The sequence below is a fragment of the Nothobranchius furzeri genome, chromosome 7 (genome assembly GCF_043380555.1).
Source record: "Nothobranchius furzeri strain GRZ-AD chromosome 7, NfurGRZ-RIMD1, whole genome shotgun sequence".
NCBI lineage: Eukaryota > Metazoa > Chordata > Actinopteri > Cyprinodontiformes > Nothobranchiidae > Nothobranchius > Nothobranchius furzeri.
In genome coordinates, this window is record NC_091747.1 from 56824749 (window position 1) to 56846148 (window position 21400).

Below are 21400 nucleotides of genomic sequence, written 5' to 3' on the forward strand. Positions count from 1 at the left end.
ATGTAGTGGTTCAATAGTTACATCTTACGTAGGAAACCATCAAAGGTGAGATTCCATAGAAAATATGGAATAAATTTGATGTATCTTTGAATATTACTTTAAACAGAAGATCGGAACTTTTTATTGCGGGGATTAGGTAACACTTCGTATTGACCCAGAGTCAAAAGAGAGAAAGACAAGTTTTAGAGTTTAAGGAGATTTATTTCTAAACAATTTAAAACAAGGCTAACTCTAACTCTAAACACTCTGTGTGATGAATGGATCTAGGTGTGAATGAGGCAAGATGGATGGTGAAATGTGGAGTGTTGTTATCAGAACTCTTGTTTCCGGAGAAGCTTTAGTTCTGTGTGGGAGCGAATGTTTTGCTCTAAACTACAGTCGGAGTTTCAAAAACCACATTCAGACGCTATCTTGCCACTCTGCATACCCTTGGTGGAGACCTCCGTTGTAGATCCAGAATGCCAGGTCCTCGGACCCCCTTTGGTACCGGAGATGATGAAACAGCGTACGGTACGACAGACTAGACTAGGGATTGCCTCCAGGTAAGCGACAGTTGTTTGACAGCGTCAGCGGGACCCTGAAGGGTCAGTGAGTTCAGCTTTTACTCTGAAGGAGTGTTGCGTTCAGGTGTAGCTTGCAACAGGTTCTATTATCCAGCTTGTCAAGGTTCTTTGCGGTTAAAAAGTTACGAGTGGCCAGCTCGCAACTCTAGAACGTTTGAACTGGCTTATGGATGACGTGGGAATTAGTTCTATAATTCAGATGTTTTGATTTATGGTCGAATCAGAATTGGACAACAAATATAAACACGGCACAGATTATGCCACGCGTCTTAGTGGAGCAGAGATGAGAACTTCACTGTTATTTGGTGAAACACTGTTTGGGTTCAGGGGTGACTGTAAGGTTGTGTGAACTCAAAACACAATCTGTTCAAAGCAAAAGTGGTTTTGTTTTTTCTAAACGTAACAACATGCACAAACTGTGCTCTCGTGTGTGCTGTGTACCGCTGAGGCCAGCTACCCTTCCATGTGATCCATTATTCGCTCATTCACTCAGAAAGAGGAGGGGACTCTAAACATAATAAAACCTTTGTTTACATTTCCTTTTGAATATCAGAGGAAAAAACTGATTTGTTTAGCAATATCATTTAGTTTCAAAGTTAAGCTGATTGGCTCAGTGGGATATGGCCACATACACATAATTAAGCATGCGAGACCTTTGTAAAGGCTAATCTGACTCAGTAGGTGATCTTTTTGTTATTTTTCATAAATGTGAGATTTTATATTCATAAATGAGATTTTTTATTTATTTTTTTGATTAACAGTAAATTTGAACCTGTTGGGATATTCGGGAGTTTGGAGCTATCTCATGATATGGTGGTGTCTTAGAGTGCGTCAAACACCGGGAGGTGGGAAGAGAAATGGTGACTGACTCATGATTAAAAACCATGCAAAGAAAGATGCCGAAAACAGAAAATAACGAATAATAGATGAAAACAACCACAAAAGGGGGAAATAAAAGAGCCCTACCCTCTAATCCATGCCATTAAGGAAAATGATCAAATAATATTTTTTCAACATTGTTTTTTATTTTTATGCATCGCAGAAGTTAGGATTCCTGCCAATCATAATCTCATCTCCGGGCATTTAACAGCAGAGTGTGTGTTTATGTGTGCACTTCCACTGCAGGGGATTACAGCTCTAATGATAATTCTACATATGGTGGCTGCAAAAAGCTGCCTAAGCACTAAGATCATAAATCCAATCTGGGGATGATAATCCTTTAGCCAGATGAGGAATTAATATCGAATGTTGTGCAGTGGTCAGGAGACAATGTGTTTATGATGGTAAAAATGTCTACCAATCACATATAAAAGAGATAAAATGACCCTTTTATGTAACTAATTCATTTTCAAAAGTAGATTGTATTCAGATTACTGCCAATAAAATATACGTTTATATATTATGTGTTTGAGCTGCCGACTTTGTTTGCATCGGAAGGTTTTCTCTTCCCCCACTTTTTTATTGTGTGAAGTCATCCTGTTCTAATCCCAGTGTTGTTATTAAGCTCAGGACTGTAGAAATGGACAGGGTGTAAAACATGCAGAGTGCTTATAAAGCAGATTAGCACAGGAACACCCCTACAAACATTGTCCTCATATTCAAATTCATATTTATCTCTATGCTCGGCTGAACTGAGAGTTCTGCTCTATTGTGGCGCAAATCTGGAGAAATTATTTTGTGAAGGGGCAAATATTAAAGATAAAGAACAATTGAACGAAAGATGACAGAGAGGTGACAACAAAGTGATGTTGTGTGTTCTTGTATCAAATGATGGGAGACATATATAAAGTATCAATGAATACAGGAAGGGAGGATGAAATATACAATCAAATGTGAAAGTCAGTGTCTGGAGATGGAGGGGGAGAGGAATAGATCCCAAAAGATCTGGTGAAAAAACAAAAAGTTGGGATGATCTGAAATGAAAAAGAAACTGGGAAGCTGAAGAAAAGCCAGAGACTGATGTGAGAGATGTGCGCACACACACACACACACACACACACACACACACACACACACACACACACACACACACACACACACACACAGCTCCAGATCCAGTGTTTGACATTTCACCTTGCTCAGTTGATAAGGGGTGTCACCCTCTTGTCCTCAGGGCTTTGACTGCTGTCTGCAGTCATCAGCCCTCCCCAGCACAGGAAACTATTGATCAAACAGACAGCACTACCTTGGATTGTGTTTGTGTGAGTGCAGACATGTGTGTGTCCGCTCTGCTGTTAGGAGATATGTGCACCAGAGACCATTTTCATTTGTTCCTCAGCTCTAAGTTCTAGGATCTACATAGTAGGAGCTCAGAATCAACCCCGAGATCTTTGTTTTTACACCTTCACAATATTCTCCTTAACTTCTAAGCTTATCTCATTATTTGTGTAGTAGGAAGTCTATTAAGGTTCTGTGGCTTTTGCTGAGTGCAGTGAGATCATGGGGCTAAGAGAAAGACACTTCCATTAAAAAGCCTGAGTACTTACTGCGATGTGAAGAATGGCTTAACACACTCAGATATTCAACAACACTGAAGCAGTTTGCTACAAAGACTTCAGTTATTGCATCTTTTCAGCTGGATTTTAATATATTACTACAAAAACCAAATGTGATATTTAATTATGCAGTAATTCCAGGAAGACATCGAACCCAGACTGTTGCTGTGAAAATCTGAACTGGCTTGTGCATTCACTACTGCACAGGTTTAAAGCTGCAGACTCATAATAAAATGCTATTTATGTGTAGCCAATTATTTCTCAGTATGCTTGTTGACAAACCAATAGTGCCCATGAATATTAGAAAAACTAACCTGACTCAACGGCTTTGTAGTTGCAAGACTTCATAGAAGAGGCTCTTTTGTTTGAAGTAAAAGTTGCTTCAGATATTGTCCTTGAAACTTAATCACAACTAGGGATAGGGATGGGTACCTTTGACATTTGAATCCATCCGGTACTAATTCCCGGTACCTACGAATCGATACCGGTACTTAACGGTACTAATTTTCGATACTTTTGAGTGTTTAATATTTTAATTCTCTTTTATAATTACACATATATTTTTCTCAATGTATAACCATATTTGATAAATATCACGATAAATAACATTCAACTGTTTGTATTTTAACATCGTCCTTGTAGTTTTATAAGTTGATAATTAAACTGAAGCAAACATCTTTACTGTGAACTAAATTTACTGTGTATCTTCATTCCTTTTGCTGTCCTTTTTCAACTGATTTTTCCTACTGGGAACTCACTAATGGTGCGTTCGCTTTCTCCTCGGAACTCTGAATATCCGACTAGAAGAACATGAACGCGCTCTAAAGTTTGGCTTCACTTTACTAAATGCGACGGGTGATTGGGTGAAGATGAAACCAGTGACAACGATTTAAGTGTGAGGCATCATCGTTTTAATCTTCTCCAGCAGCTAAATAAACTGTTTAAGATAACGTTAGCTTGAAAAATTAGCTTCCATTACCACCAATGTTATCAGCTAATGGTGCGTTCACTTTCTCCTCGGAAATTCTAACGCACCATTAGTGAAAAGGAAGCTAACATATCAAGCTAACGTTATCTTAAACATTTTATTTACCTACCGGAGCAGATTAAGATGAGGATGTCCCACTTAGATCGTTGTCGCTGGTTTCATCATCACCCAGTTACCCATCACATTTAGTGAAGTGGACCCAAGCTTTAGCGTAATTTCTTTCTACCATGCTGCTCTGTTTACACCTGGCTTGCAGCGAGCGACGACATAACACTCTGGCGCATGCGCAGCTGTCTAGGCAAGTTCTCGTTAAGAAGGACGGGTACCGAAACGAGGCACCGTTTCAAATGAAGTGAATCGGTGCTCAGTCGGTACTGTGGAATTCGGTCGGTACCTTAAAAAGTACAGAATTTGGTACCCATCCCTAACTAGGGATGTAACAAAACATCAATATATCATGATTTTTCTTGTTATGATACTTAAGCAGAATTTAAAATAAGTGTATTGATTTTTTTTCTTGAGAATTTACGTAAACATATACTGTATTTATTTTGTGGTGCAATTCCAGCTACAACTGCTAGGTGGCAGCAGATTTTACCATCTTCATACTGATGGAACAATAAGATTTTACAATAACACTGGATGAGTCTTGGAGGCTTTTGGACCGACTTGTCCAATTCAACTTAATCACAAATATTCTCTGGCTTTTAGTGTCGAAACACATCGTAACATTTCCTCTGTATTAGGGCTGGGCAATAAATCGAAAATGTACCGTTATCAAAAGTTCTGACTCTCAACGAGAAAAATGTTCTCATGTCAATAAATCTGATAATAAAAAACAATGAAAAGATGTGTGTAGGTTGGCAATGTTCGTGTCCCTTTAGGAAGCTGTACCACCTTGAGTCACGTAAAAATGTGACTGAACGTAATACATGTGGCAGCCCCATCTAGTGGACAATTTTTGTTTCTGCGCATACCTGTAGTTATCGTCCACTTATCGTTATCGAGGTGAAATCCTCAATTTATCGTGACATTGATGTTAGGCCATATTGCCCAGCCCTACGCTGTATTGTGATTTCTATCGTATTGCCAGATTTTTGCCAATACACACCACTAATCACAACCACGTGTAAATAAGGTTTTTGTCATAACATTTGCGCTTTTGAAGGGTGTGGCTTTATTTTTCTCTTTAGTTCCACCTAATGTTTAGGAATGGTACTACAGGAAGTGCACTGCAACTCACAGAACAGAAACATAATTTAGACTTTATGGTGCACTATTTCATTAAAATGAAGAACCTTTCCCCAAAATGCTTTCACATTCTCTAAATCAAATATTTAAGAGTTTTGGCTGGTTTCTGTTTTCGGGCTAATTGTGTTTGTCACAAATGATCGTATCTATCATTATTATTATTATTGACACCTAACTATTCATTGAGCTTCACTGCCTAGGTTAAAATCTTTTATGCTACAAAAATTCAACAAATTTCATCAAAACTTCTAGATTTGTTTTATAAGTAAGACCCATAAAGCAACGGATGATGTACAAAATGTATTGCTGTCTATACAAAAGGGAAAAATCTCATTCCATAAATCAATGCTAATGTTAAAATTAGCAACTCAGAAATATTTGGCTTTAGAAATAACAATATTGTTATTAAGATATGCCATTTGGCAGATATTTAAAAGCCCAAACATGTACACAAACACCAGCATTTGGAGGACAAACAGATGAAGCACCTGCACGCGGCTTTAAAATTTCCTCTGGAGTTGGATGGATGGGAGGCCCTGCTGCATTCTGCATTCCTTGTGTGGCTCAGGGGAGAAGGAGAGGAAAGGGAGTGAATAAAATGTGGGCAAGCACAGATTCATGTTAAAAATGACACAATTAGTTCAACTCTGAAGTGCACGTTAGTTGCGCATGGCTTCCCTTCTTAGACTCACATGAGGTGATCAGACAGGCAAATACTCCCGGGGCCTCGACGTAGAGTCAAATGAAACACACTCATATGCACACGTGCACACAAACAAAACGTGTAAAACCTCACTAAGTACAACAGCACGGGAAAGGTCCACCGATATTCACAATTCACCTTCTTCAGTCACATGTAGACGTGCATAAACAGCAAATAAAACTCACGGTTTCTTATTTGTGGAATAAGGAAGAAACAACGTGGACTCAGAGCGCACGATAATGCAGCGACTACAGTAAATCACTCTGCTGGTGTGGGAAACACTGCTCTAATTCCAAAGCCTCTTGCACTGAAAAATTGATCTTTATTTTCAGGGCAATGCACTTTGAAACAAAAGGGGGAATAGGAACTTAATATGCAGGAAATGAAGAAATGAAAACTACAGAACACGGAGCACTTTGAGTTTGCACTTTCAAAGCCGCGAGAAACGAGCGTTTGAATTTCCCACCCCCCCAAGAGATGGCAAGGGAAAGGCAGAGAGCCTGATTTTATTAATTTCATCTGTAGTTATGTTTCTCCTGAATAAAACATTAATACTCCCAGGAACAAGGGAATAACAGAAACAGAAAGAAAAGCTGCTTCTTCTCTTTTAATTAGCAAGCACAACTCACTTGCTCTAGCTCTAGCCGTCCCAGCTAGCTATCTTTGTATCACCCTTCAAGTGTTTCTCTGTCAATCAAGCCATCATTCCCCTAACTAGAATGAAAGGGAACTCTTTGTTGACTTTTAAATCACGGCTTCCTGCTTTATGATGGCATCTTGAAGCGGCAATCCATAAATAGTGTTAAAAACTCCAATGTGCAGGCAGAAATAGGGGGAAATTAAAATTAGTTTGCTGCCTGTAATAATAAGTTGAGTTTAGTTTTAGCATCATTCCAACTGTTCATCATTTATGCGCTGATATGGTGAATGTTTACTGACCTCATCGCCCGCGTTAGAATAAAATTATTCTCACTGGACTTGGCTTTAATGGATGATTGCAGGCCATCAGGACACATGGGAGCATGAGATGAATAAAAGCAATCCCAGTGATTCATTACGGACAAATTCACAAAGCAATTAATCCCCAAGGAGATGTTAGACCAATGTAACAATGATGCTTCAGATTAAACATTGAATAGTTCATTAAACCACTGATAGGTATTAATATTTCTGCTGGGGTAGGCATTTCAGTCTCAAATATTGTGAATATTTACAGACTTACCACAGCCTCTGCAGCTGAAAGCACCAGCAAATGGAACAGGGATTGCAGGGAGACATGTTTATTAATCCTAAATTACAGTCAAAGATATTTGTGTTCCTTCATTTTTACGTAAGGTGGATTGGTGTATGGCAGGCATGTCCAAAGGGCAGCCTGGGGGCAACTGTGGTCCTCAGAATGATTCTGTGTGGCATTCGACTCCATTTCTAAAATGATGAATATTGTCTCTCCAGAAGGTTTCTGATGTAGAGTGATACTTTCTTACATTATAATCTTTAGCTTGTTGGTCTGTTATGAGGGGATGTAAGCATTATGTAATGTCCATCAAACGTAGTATGCAGCAAGAGTCTGCTGCTGTAGTGGATGGGCGTGTTTTCACCAGCCGAAAAAGTGTTAGCTTTTGGAGGCTTCCCAGAAGCGTAAGGAGGCTTATGCTTTTTGAGTCCATTTTTTATGCTTTCCGTTTCAAATTCTGCAGTTAAGATTAGGCCAGACAGAAGGTCAAACACCAAAGTAGTGTAAAACTAGGGATGCACCGATCAGGTTTTTTGCTGCCGATCACCGATACCGATCACGTGGATTGTCCAGAAATTTTCTACAACATTATAATGAGTGCTACAAACTACATAATCTGGGAATAAAGGAAATGTAACCTAATCTAAAATGGTCTGTATTAGGGTTGTCACGGTGTGAAAATTTAACCTCACGGTTATTGTGACCAAAATTACCACGGTTTTCGGTATTATCGTGGTATTTTTTTTAAACGTGCTACATTTTCACACAATTAAATAAACCCTGTATATCAGGGAAATATTGTCCTCAGTTTGTGTCTAAATTTAGCCAAAAATGTGTTATTTTGTAATTATGTTGTTTATTTGTTTACATTTTTTCCCTTTAGTCTTTAAAATACCAATATTTGCCCATAACTTCTTATTTTAAAGTCTGTTTGATGTCATCATTTAAAAAAAATATTAGATCAGATGATACTCAGTACTCAAGTAGCCTTCTAATCAGATACTTTTTTACCCTTACTTGAGTAATAAACCCTATATCAGGAAAATATTGTCCTCGGTTTGTGTCCTTCCAGTGAGCTTTGCAGATTTGGGAAAATGTCATCAGGCAGTAATCGTTGTTAAATTCATAATTATTCTTGGAGAGAGACCAACCCTTATCTGCCCCTGGGAGCCCCATAATGCATAGCGTCATTTCAACATGGGGGTGTCCGCGACACGGTTTATATGCAGGTAGCGGCGCTGCGGCTGCTTTATATAGCGACTCGTTGCATTCTCTCTCAACCCAAATCCTCTGATCACGCATTTTAGCTAAAACGCTAACGTTAGCTTGCCTTGCGTTGACTGTAGAGTTGTGGGTGATGGTCACGCAGATGTGTCATGAGATTTGAAGCGTTGCTGCCTTTCACAGACACTTTTTCTGCACGTGCTGCAAACAGGATAGCCGACTTCTATAAACTGTCCCTCGGCATTCTTCAGATATCCAAAAGATGCCCGTACTTTCGAATTTGTCTTCTTTGAGGGATAAAAAATGTCCTGAGCACTGCCGTCTCTTCCTTTGGCCATTATTTCAGCTTTAGCTTCAAGAACGGTTTGGTTGTAAACAACAAAGTGCGCATGTGCCGCCGACAACTTCAGCAGATGATACGGTGGCTGGTAAGGGTCAACGCGCCTACACCGCAGCCACGGTAAACCCACCAAGATAATATATGTTTTAAAAAAAAGACGGTTATTATTATTGTCAACTTTTTTTACCGGGGTTTACCGCTACACCGGTTACCGTGACAACCCTACCTGATCGGTCTGCTTTGATCTATTTTGAAAACTCCGATCAAAACCGATAGGGGCGGTATCGGCCAATTGGGATCAAATGCCGATCCATCGGTGCATCCCTATGTAAAACATCGGGGAACTTTCAAAATAAATGTCATGTGCAGCTTTCCGGTTGCGCCTTAACTGTGGCACCTTTATAGCCAAGCTAAACAGAACAGAAAAGACATTTTTGAATGCGTGCCATTGTCGTTCTCCTTGGTTGTTAGTGCGTGAACTGCTGAACCCACACATTGTCTTGGAATTCTCCTGTGAATTCGTGACCAGCTGCCTGAAAGTCTTTTGCTGCAGTATCAAGTCTGAAACGCTCCCACTGGAAAGGGAGCTCACAGGTAAAATGTGTTTATGATGATATGCAGTGGTAAGGCTAGGTAAGGGGTTACGCTGGTTTCACATTGGAAGCATCAGTGGTGCCAAACGGTTTACTTGTGAACTCCAATGCGGTCCTTTTCACACCGGGAGAGTCTCGGCTTCCTCGCTGTGCTCTTCGCTGGACTCGCGAGATTACACGATCCCTCGAGACTTCAGGTCATACTTTGTTTATGCAATCCACCATTTAACCAAAAATAAGAAAATCATGTTTGATATCGCTGTTTGATGTCATATATAATGTTGTTCCTCTCCACTGACAGAAATAAAGCCATGAACAGACCACTGCACTTCTGGAGCGATGCAGTGGTAAATAAGCCGTTGGATCACACATACGCTTCATATATATGAAATTGCATCGCTGCAGTACTTTTATTTTGAAATTTACTGGTGATTTTACACTGAAATCGTGTGTGATTTCCTGTCTAGCCCTATGTTAGCTGCATAAATTTACGTATCCCAGAAGCAGTATGTGGAAAAAATAGAACCTGATCCTAGCTTTAGCAGCGTGCCGCTTCTGGCACACTCCTGGAAATCGCCGCATCGCTGCTGGTTTGAAACACTCCATAGACTATAATGGATTCTTTTTGAAGCAATGTTGTTCCACGCCGCTGATGCTTTCAGTGTGAAACGGGGCTTGGAGTTCAGGGTGGGGTTAGGGCTATTTGAGGAGTTGGTATGAAAAACAAAATCACCATAAACTCTTTAACTAAATTTAAAAATATAACTTTTGTTGCCTGTGAGGATCTGTAACTTGTGAAAGTTTGGACCGCCCTGGTGTGGTGGGGTGTTTTATGGGCCATTCCCATCTGTACCGGGTCGGCCCGTGCCGGGTAGCGTAGGTTGTTTACATATCTGGGTGGGCTGGTATTTTTCCGGGCCACTCAAGGCTAATTCTCAGCCCTCTTCTCGAGGGGGTCTGCTTCAGGCCAACCAGGGCCAACACACCCACTGCTGACAGCAAATTCACACCTTCCATTAGAGCAAGCCTCTGATTGGTGGGTAGAATCAGCCCACATGGGCTTAAGACAAGCATGTGTGGAATCAACCGGGCCAGGCTGGGGTTCCCCACACTTGGGGTTACCCGGCCCAGGCCGACCCGGTACAGATGGGAATGGCCCATAAGAGTCTGGCTGTGTGGATAAAAAGCTCCAACATGGCTCTAGTGTTCACTTTGCAATCCTTTGTTAATTAAACTGTGACGGCAAAAATGCTAACGATTTGGGTTTTGTTGGCAGATATTGTGCAAAACAAGACCCTCAACCAGCAAAAGCAGATCTGTGGTTAGCAAACACTTTGTCCGTGTCACACACCTTACCACCAGAAGCTGCTTACCAAAACAACAATGACAGATTCTTTGACTTGCTGTATTTTAACAACTCTTCACAAATTTAAACCCATCACTGTCCATCCTTTCGTCCTTTATACTGGGGAGATTGAGAATTCAGAATTTTCAAGAGTTTCGACACTGAACACAGTAGCTGACATGCAGCCCGGATTATAAAAAATCCCCTCTGCTCCAGAGGCCAAAGAACAATGTATGGAAATAGAAGGCTAATAGCGCCACGAGGCAAACGCCCAAAATCCATCAGTTCCATGCCGGCATAGCAGAGATCATAATATTGAGCTATGGAATCAGGGGTCTTGAGAGTGTGTTTTGGGGTCGGCTGTGCCTGTTTTAACACCCTGTACAAACACATACACACATACAGTACTCGCACATACACATGTATAGTCTCCTTTGCTTTGCCCCAGGGTGCAGCCAGTGTGAGATCACACTGGCAGGTTCACTTGTAAAGCTGCAGCTTTAGGCTCTCAGACAGAAAACTACAGACGGCTGCTGCTGCAGGTAGAAATCCTCAGCTCCAACAGCTACATTCCCCAACAAGACATTCCCCGTTTGAGGAAGTGTGACAAAATGATTGCTGGCATGAAAGAGCAACTCACATTTGAATCTTATTGATGTTATTAGCTTCCCTCACCTTTCTATATGGGGAAGTATCATCAAACAAGTGTTAGTATACACTCTGTAGAACTGCATATATATTTATATATATATATATATATATATATATATATATATATATATATATATATATATATATATATATATCAGCATTGATTGGAGTCCTCATTCTTACTAATGTATTAAAAAATTATTCCTATTTTATTCCACAATGAAAATGAAAGTAGAGTGTAGTGGGCTGTGTCTGAAGGAGCAGGAGAAGAGGAAAATTGAAGGAAGTCTGGGGCGCAGTGAGGGTGAGAAACTTTTGCACAGAGTGTAGGACCTCCGATGATTGAGAAGGATTACCAGGGAAGTCACTGGGCTGGGAAAGAGGAGAGAAAGTAGGATAAAGACGTAAGAGAGGGAGGAAGTAGTCCACTGGATGAAGGGCAGGAAGGAGGATGAAAACCTGAGGGGAACTAGTGTGTGAGGGTCAAAGTCAGGAATGATAAATCAACTTAATCAGAAAACCAAAGGCCTCAAAAAAAATTAAAAGTTTTATTTTGGAAATTCAAATATTTTATCAAATTATTTTTATGAGGAACATGAATAATAACTGAGGTGAAATGAGCAAGAGAAATCTATTTTTCTTCATCTTTTCTACATTCATTTGTATATTTTTTTGTTTTTCATTTTTTAAGAACATTATTCAGAAAATATAGAACACTGAATATCATAATGAAATAAAAACATCTTTTTTAACCATATATTTTTAGAACAAAGCTCTTTTCTCAGAAATTAATACATTAAATACATAAAACCTCAATTGTTTCTAAAACATTAAATCAAATCACCAAATTAGTAAAATATTGATGATGCTTTCAAAATTATTCATTTTTTAACTTGATAATTATTAGATTTTTTATTAGTTTTAAGTTTGCTATTTTAGGTTTTTAAGAGAATATAAGATGAATTTTTTAACGTTTTAGTAAATAAAAAATACTCAGTCTCTGGTTTTTAAAAAATATAAAACCCATTTTATCGAGTATATTTACATTTTACGCTACATGCATTTGAGTTGCATCAATATATATTTGGCTGTATAAATAAAAATGGTGGCATATTTTTGCCACTGAGGATACAAGCATCATCTCCCCCTGAGCCTGAGTGCTGTGGTCTGTGTTTCTGTGGTCTACCTATGCCTCCTATTGGTCTGATTGCTGCAGTCCACAACAGTCTGGGTCCTTTCGTAGGACATGGAAGGAAGGAGGGAACCAGGAAAGACAGATGAGAGACAGGAAGAAATGATGGTGAGTGACATAGTGGAGGAGAATGAGGCAAAAGAGAAAGTCCATGGGGGAGAAAGGGGCTAGACGGGGTGGAGGATGGATGATCTTATGAATGTTGACCACTGTCCCTCTACATAAATCTGCACATTAACTGCATCAAATGAGGTTCCCCATGTTTCCTCATCTTCTCTCGCCGTTTTTTTCTTTCTTTTTTTGTTTTTTTGCCGATCACACCCAGCGCTCCACGACCACCACCCCCCAGTTGCTTTCTCGCTTCTGATTGGGCGATGTCATTTACAATGTCTGTCCACATCAGGGGGGACACTGTAGGGACCTGGGTCCTAACAACACCTCCCCCTGTCACACCTCAGCGCCTGATGGGAAGAAATAAACCAACTGCCACGCAGCGGAGACGCCGCCGTGTCACACAGCTAATATCCACAATGAATAATGGCACTTTGCTATTACAACTTTCCTGCTCCGCTTCGGCCCAGTGGATGTTTGAGAAATGCAGAGGCGAGATGTTAATCCACAAAGGATGCAGCGTAAAGAGAAGTGTGTCGAGCTTTGTTTTGTTGCATCTTAGGACTCCCAAATCGGGAAAAAGAAGCAAAAAAACGTGCAAATATGTCATTTTATGCAAGCATGCATGTGATTTTAGAAGTGCTGATTCAAAAAGTAGTTTTAAACATTAAAATGAATGGACTACAAAAAGTACATTAATGTGTGTTTTATTGGTAAATGTTTTATTGATCTAGATGAAAAATTAGAAACCACATTAAATATGATTTTAACTGTGCCTCCTGCATGTAGTTAAGCGACAGTCGTAGCTCCAGAAATAAATGCAAGTCTTATAATAAATTAGAAATAAATATAAATTTAATCAACATTCCACCTTATTGAGCAGTGGCTTTTCAAGCCTGCAAAAACAAGTTTTTATTTCGTAATAAAACCTGAATTTGCATGTTTTATAAGTCATTTACATGAAAATTATTTTTCATATGCAGAACCTAAATTTGCTTCTTTTTCACTTCACATGAATCACATGAAAGGTTTGAGTGAAGCCTTTGAAGGAGACACCAGGGCCACTGACTCCCTTCGTATAGCTGCTGCCACCTCCTCAAAGGCAGCTTCACTCCCTCCTACAGCTCAAGAACATTAAAAAGGATCAGAAGGAAGGAAAAACCACTGATGACCACGCTTTGACCACACAAAAAGGGGGTTTCCACTAATTTGCATTGCCAGTGCAAGGTCTACGTGTAATGGGTGTGCTGTTTGCCACTCTCTCACTCGTTCTATTTTAAGATAGAACCCCCCTTCCCGGTTCAAAAATCTCATAAACACACCAACTTTTTTTCTGGGTAATCCCACTTTTGTTGGTCGTGAAGAGAAAGGTGAAGAGCAGGGGGGGAGAAAGAAAGCCGAGGCCAAAGCCAAGGAAAGAAAAGTTCCCGTCATGAAGGATCAAGATGATCACCCCTCTCTCTCCCCTTGTTTAATCACCTATCCCCAGCCACCTTCCGTTGCCGATCTCACACGACTCAAATCCCAGAAACCACTATTCAAGCATTTAATTTGCCTGGTCGCGAGTCCACCGGATCGAGCAGAAACAGTCGAGCTGATTGTTTGGTGATCTGCAGGAGCTGCTTCATGCAAATGTTTGTGTGGACGCCGACAAAGCCACCGCCGCTGTCCAAAGGCACATCAAGGAAATGAGAGAGCAGGCCGAGCCTTTGTGTGCGCCGTGTACAATAAAGGGAGGATTTAGAAGCCTCGCCGGCCGACCGCAGGGGACGAACAAAATGAATGAACTGCAGCGGCGTAGGGGTTGGGGACTCAGCCGCGGTGGGCTGCGCTGAGGTGGTTTCCTAATGCACCCCCCCCCCCCCCACCACCACCACCACGCCTTCCATAGCCCCTCCACCCCCCCGTCCGCTCATCGCTGGACAGCCCATATATAACGCAGACACGTTTGCTCTCTCCAAAAGGTCACAAAAGGGTAAAACTTAAGAGGAACGATGAGAGCATTGCTGTCATAAAAATAGAAAAACCCATGTAAGGGGAGAATAAGTGGCTGTTCCTTTTAAGCTCCGGATAAAATATTTCTGATTCACCCGTGCAGCGTCCCGGCCAGCAGGGGTCTGGATTTACTGCTGGGGTCAAATCTCAGTGCCAATCAATAACCAGTCGGTGTTATCAAACACTAATTATAAGTGGACTAAGTCCTGACTGCTTCAATTAAAGACTCAGAATGGCTTACTTCTTTTAAAATACCCCAAACAGCTCTTTTAGGACACAGTTGTAAATAAAACATTTATCATTTAAATCTGATATTTGAACAAGTAATTAAAAAAATGTACTTTTTATTTGACAAAATAAGAAATTAATCTAAAATCATCATAATCATCTTAAAGCTCCAATTTAGGCCTCGGCTGTGCAAAGTTCCTCCCCGCTGATCGGTTTGTCAAGAACAAAAACAACAACAACGCGACTGGGCTGAAGACATGTGGTGTGATGGAAGCACTTAATAAACATGAGAGGTTTAGACTTGAAAGCCCCCATCATCCCCCTTAATGCATATCCATTTGTTTATTGAAAAGAGTCTTCATTAAAAACAAGTTGCAGAGGGAGGAAGAAAAATGAAAAATAATAATTATGTTGATGGCTTAAAAATCGCATCAAAATTAAGACATTTATCAGAGGCAAGTGCACTGTAATCCCCTAAGTGCTTAGTGAAGTCCTTACATAATGCCATCATAGTCAAAAACAAAAGCAACAATCTAAGCTCTGCTTCTTTCGCCGTTTTATCTAAAGACGTCGGTCTGAATGCACCTGGAAAGAAAAATAAACACGGATCCTCAAAAAAGATCCTTTTGATAGAATTCTGATTTTCTCTTCCTTCTAGTTTTTACTCTCTTTTAAATTTCAAGAGCTTTTCTGTCAGGCAACAAGGTTCTCGTTCCGATCCTGTTCTCCCGCGTCTACGTCTCCGGACGGCTTACCGCTACCCAGATCTGCATCTCTGACCTGTATGTTAAATTCATAGTTGTGACATCAGCAATGCCCGACAACAGAAAAAAAAGGTGTGTGTCTGTATCTGTGTGCATGCATGTCATGTGTGTGTGTGTGGGGGGGGGGGGATTTTTCTGCCCCCGTAACCATGACAACCCTCATCTCGAGACCACTGGAAGAGAAGAGATGGTGATTCACACTCAGGGAGATTCTGATGTCCCCCTGATTTCTTTTGTTGTGCGTTTAATGTTTTTGCTTCTGTCTTCGGATGATGAAGGTAAAACGAAAGCCCTCATTGTAAAATTTTTGAAACCCATTTTTTAAAATATTTTTTACACAATAAATTATTCATATTCTTAAAAAAATAGAAGGAAACCAGGTGCTTTATCATTTTTAAGTACAATATTGGCAGAATTCAATATTCCTATTTAACCACTGCAGATGGTTCTGTGGTATCTAATAATAAAAATATTACAGTGAAATAAAATACCATCAACCAAACGCTGTCACCAACAGCAACGTGCCCAAATTGCATCTCCAGCCATAAACATTTCTCACATCCAATTCTATACGGCCATCTCTCAATTCATATTCGACGCCGCTCAACATACGTAGGCGGGAATCTAGATAGAGGAATATGAATGTCAGAGGGAACATTTTAATCATTTGGCAGGGTTGGAAGCCCAATCTCCAAACATCCACATTTTGACACACAATCTCCCTCTCTCCTCCCGCCCTCCTTTCTCTCTATCCTCTGGTTTCATCATCTCATCTCACACCCTTCGCGTCTCAGGGACCTATTAAATCCCCCCTCCCAGCCTCACCAGTGTAACTCCCCCTCCGCCTCCTCAACTGCCCCTCTCCCCCTTTCAAATGTCACCTTCATTTTTCTGTTCATATTCTCGGACTGGAGCTCCCCGTAGATGGTTTAATTTTTTTTCCCTCACCGCCACCTCCGCTGCTCGCTGCGGCCACTGTGGTCTCTCCTCACAGCTGACTGGTGGCAGACTGCAGGCGCTGATGAGGCCTGAGTTTATGAAGCTGTGTTGATGGTGCTGAAATGTGCATGACAAGATGTTACGTCTAATGCAAGTTCCACATCCTGGGGTGATTTTAAACAAAGAAATGCACTCAAATCTGTTGACGTATTAAAAAAAAAGTAAACGGGTCTTGACCTTCCTCGGTTCTTGGAAAGTGAAGCCACGATGTCCAGTTTACAAGCATCTCCTGGAACCAGGGTCAGCACACCAGGGATGCAGTGCTGAGAGTTCAGTCTACAGCCATGCATTAAAGGTGCATTATGTACAAATGAAGTAAGAATGACATCCTGTGGTCAAAGTTAGGTACTGCAGCCCATTTTCAAAACAAACAAGTCTTTCTCACTCCGGGTTGTGAGTTTCATGGCAATTGCCAGATTTGGATCAGTACCAGAAGATTCTAGATGATGAGTGAAGATGAGTCAAACAGAGTGAGTCAGAAAGTAGATAAATAAATTTTACTTTAAAATCCAGTTGTATTCACTGAGGGCATTGTTTGCTCAACATTAGCCTCTAGCCTTCTTCTTCTTCCAACCAACTCTAGAGTATAACAAAAAGATGCATTGGTTTCTTAGGGGTACAAGAAATTACTTCACACGAAAATCTGCTAGTTAATTTTACTCAAAAAGAGTAGAATGTACTCTGAAAAGAGTACATTTGGTCCCATGTACTCTTGTTTTCCTGTGTTCAGGATGAGATGCTTTAGATGTTCACAAAACACTGTCACAGACTCACAAGTTGTAAACACAGACTACGTCCCTCTTTAGCCGTCCAGCCAGCTGAGAACATCTGTTTCACTGAAACCTTCCTTCCATCATGATTCAGACAGACTGCTTTGTGATTATTTCACCATAAAATTCTTACTTATTGTTCCTTAAAGGTTCAAATAACCAGTTAAAACTCCACATATCAGGTTATTATTTTAACACACGGCGACAAATTAAATGATCTAAAAGTATATTAGGTGAATTAGTAAAATGTCCCATTTGTTCAGGTAGAGGAGCGGGGGTTAAACTCTAGAGGGGATGCTTACTCCACTTTGACTTTTACTTCTAAGATATTACTTTTATATCTGTTTACGTATGTTGCAATGAATAGACGAATTAAATAATAATAATAATAACAATAACAATATTAATAATTATTATTATTATAATAAACTAAACCCAGTTTAATTGGTTTAGGAATAAATGCAAACAATTTGGCACAGTTTTGCAAAGCAAATCGAGTTTTTTTTTCAAACTGAATTTTACTGAATTTCCATTTCTAATTGTTGTTTGAATATTCTCCTCTTGTGTTTTATTAAACATTTTTTGCTGCTTAGTGATGAAAAAAATCCCAAAAACACTTTTAAATAAGCAAGTCATCTAATAAAAGCCAATATAAATCTGGTGTTTTGTTGCCTTCCTCTTGGATGATATTTTTGTCTCAAAACAAAACTGACACCACTGAATGAAACCATAGATCAGTGCATGTGGGCAGAAATCCACGTTCCGGTAATGCCCCCTGATAATGTCACTCCACAGCTACACAGTATTGTGGTTTACCTTTCCTCTCCTGCACCTCTTTCTCCCAGCCTTGCACACAAACACACACATGCACACTCACCGCAGGCTCTGCAGGCTCCAGCTGCTGCCAAGCGCTGCATGAGGGCATAAATTGTCAGGTGTTGGCCAGTAATTCTAAAATGCAATCTTCTCTGCTGCTTTCTAGCTACCTCTCTCAGTTTTCTATTCCTCCTCAGTGTCCCTCCTTTTAAGGCTTCTTCTTCCATTGTTAGTTCCTTTATGCCCTGCATCTCTAAATCTGTGTCTCCTCCATCCTGGTTTGTCCCCATGTCTGTCTGTCCACTCTTTCTTTTCCTTTGTTTCATTAATAAGTGGGTCACATGATGGCAAACAAGTCAGAGCGTATTAGGCTATAGATCTGTTTTTGTGGCACTAACTCTATTAAGTGTCCCCATTCTGAATAATTCTGCATCAAACTTTAGAATAAAAAATAAACCTCAACATAGTGGCTCTGCCTCCTATCGGCTATACATTCATTTAAAAAATAGATGTTTTGTACCCTGATAATCATCTAATAGGTTCTGAACACAAGGCACACATGTGCTGCTTGTTTGTGTCCCACATCAGTGTTAAAACGTTAGAATTCATAAAGGAGACATTTGTTGCTGGCTTCACCTGAGAAATAGGAGCAAACGTTACAAAAACAAACAGAAATCATTCAAGAACTTCGGAGTTGGATTGGAAACGGAAAGTTAACGACTATATTTCATTTTCCTTTTGAAAATCTGTCACGTAAAGTAACACTAGATCGTTTTTTAAACCTTAAGCTAGAGCTTTAACATTGATTTCAGTGATTGTTGGGTTAGAAACTTGACTAGTTCCATATTTGACACAACCCTGCGGAGCAAAAACTGCACTTGATAGTTTTGTGGAGCGGGTAGGTGACCTAGGGGGTGCTCTTTACCTGCTTGACGGCTGTTAGCTGTTATGCTAGCGGCTAGCATTTTCAGTTCGCCGATCATCAATAAAAGTACAAGAAGAAGTTTGCTTTTCCTGTTGGCATCATGGCGAAGGAAGTGAAATTAAGAGAGTAAGGTTTTTGGGGGTGAAGCAAAGAGCTAAAACCAGAATGAACATCGGCGCGGCCTATGCTAGTTTGAAGTAGCAAAATGAGGTTACAAAACCACTGATAGTGACCTGGCTTTGTTGCTACTGGACTTGCAACTAACATTTTTGTCCAACAGTGTGGATCTCTTTACTTCCTGGTTTATTTTAGTATCAGTTGGCTCATGTTAGTGTTAGCTCGTTGTTAGCTACAGCAGTCTGCAGCAGGGTTGTTTTCGACTGTTGTAATTCCACTTTCAACCAGTAGGGCGGAGGAGTAGGAAACTGTCTAGTGTTACTTTAAAGAAGAAATGCAGTTTCCAACTAGTGGCAAAACATATCCATAAGAAATGTCTCTAACTCTGCATCAGTCTAGGTACTTCCTCAAACATGCTCACGCTATGTGACCGACGTCTGTACAAAAGTGGATGTCGAACGCTATTGGCTAATGCTGAGAGGTGTTCAATTTGAATTACATGGGACTCTACAGGACAGGGAAGGGCTTAGCAAAACAATAAATAAATAAATAAATAAATGGATGTATTGCCTCAATTATATCACAATGCCGGGTGAGACTATCACTTTTACAGATTTCTTTAAAAATCCTACATAACTCCTGAAAGGGAAGTTCCCGATTGCAGCTTTAACTTTACTTTTCCCCGCCAAGGACTTGAATGTAAGGATTAAAAATGATTACTAAAGCCAGAAAAAACACGATTGAAAGTTTAAGAGAAAGAAGCAATATTTGGCTCACATCATACTTTTTTTTATTTAAGATGGGATTTTTTTGGCTCGTTTCTCTGTGCTTTCATTACTGTTGTTAATGAAAATGCACAAATGATAAAGGAGAAATACAGAAAAGCAAGAAAATAAAACTCAGACACAAAAGAAGAAACCAAAGGAGGCTCTTTCAGCCCCACCACATCCACACACTCCTGAAGAGATGGAGTCAGGGAGTGTATGAAAGAGAGAATAAGAATGAGACAGAGATAGCAGGTAGAGAGAAAGACTATTTGTCTCTTCTCTTGACACAGTGGGATGATAATGCATTTTAATGACAAGGGCTGGGACTGGTTTCATGAGGAGGACACACACACACACACACACACACACACACACACACACACACACACACACACTCAACAAGGGCGCAGGAGCCGTCACCCTTCACACCCTCCCCTATTGCTCTCTAGCACATTCTTTGGTAAGACCCAAGGAAGCAGCTCACCAGGCTAGACATCATTCCCTCTTCAGAGCGGCAGGCAGGGAGGGAAAGAGTTCACGGAGAGAAATCAGCAGGAAACTTTGGAAGAAGGCAATTTAGAAGCAATCAGAGAAAAATTTGAGGCGGATTAGGTTGAGGGTGTGTAGGAGCGGGGGAGCAACGCTGTATCCATCTGTCTATGAGAGGCCTTCATCAGCAGTCATCTCCTGGCTGGCCAAATCAATCTCTCCTCCTCACTCCTATGTTCTCGTCTTTCCTCCTTTACCTTCATGCCATCTATCCACTCGACTACAGTTCCCTCTTTCCCGCTAATCTCCCACTCCCCTCTTGTACTGCGCCCAAACATTTTACACTCAGATTCAGTGAGATGGTCTTATCAAGAGGAACCTGAAGAGACAGAACATTAGGCAGCCCCTGTGTGGCTCAAGAGCACATCAACAGCCATGTGCCCAGTTGATGTGCTCTTTACCACATCAAAAAGCAGACGCTCGGCCTATGATGTGTAGGTCGATTTCCACTGGGCCACTTAACTTTAACCGCTCCCTTTCTTCCATTTCCTCGGTAAGAAGAAAGAATGTGTGTGAGCGTCTGCGTCAGTGAGTGTGTGTGAACGCACATGCTTGACCATATAGGCTATATGTGTGGAAATGATGTGAAAGTTGGTGTGAAATCCACAGCAAGGCACAGACTGTACCTTGAAAAAATAAAATAGAACGAACGGCAGCAGATCTTCACTTGGAAATGAACTGATTTGGTCTCCAGACACTATTCGCCCAATTTCCTATATTATCTCCTCTCTATCATTTACCATACATCAGTTATCATTGAGACTCATTTATGAGACCCAT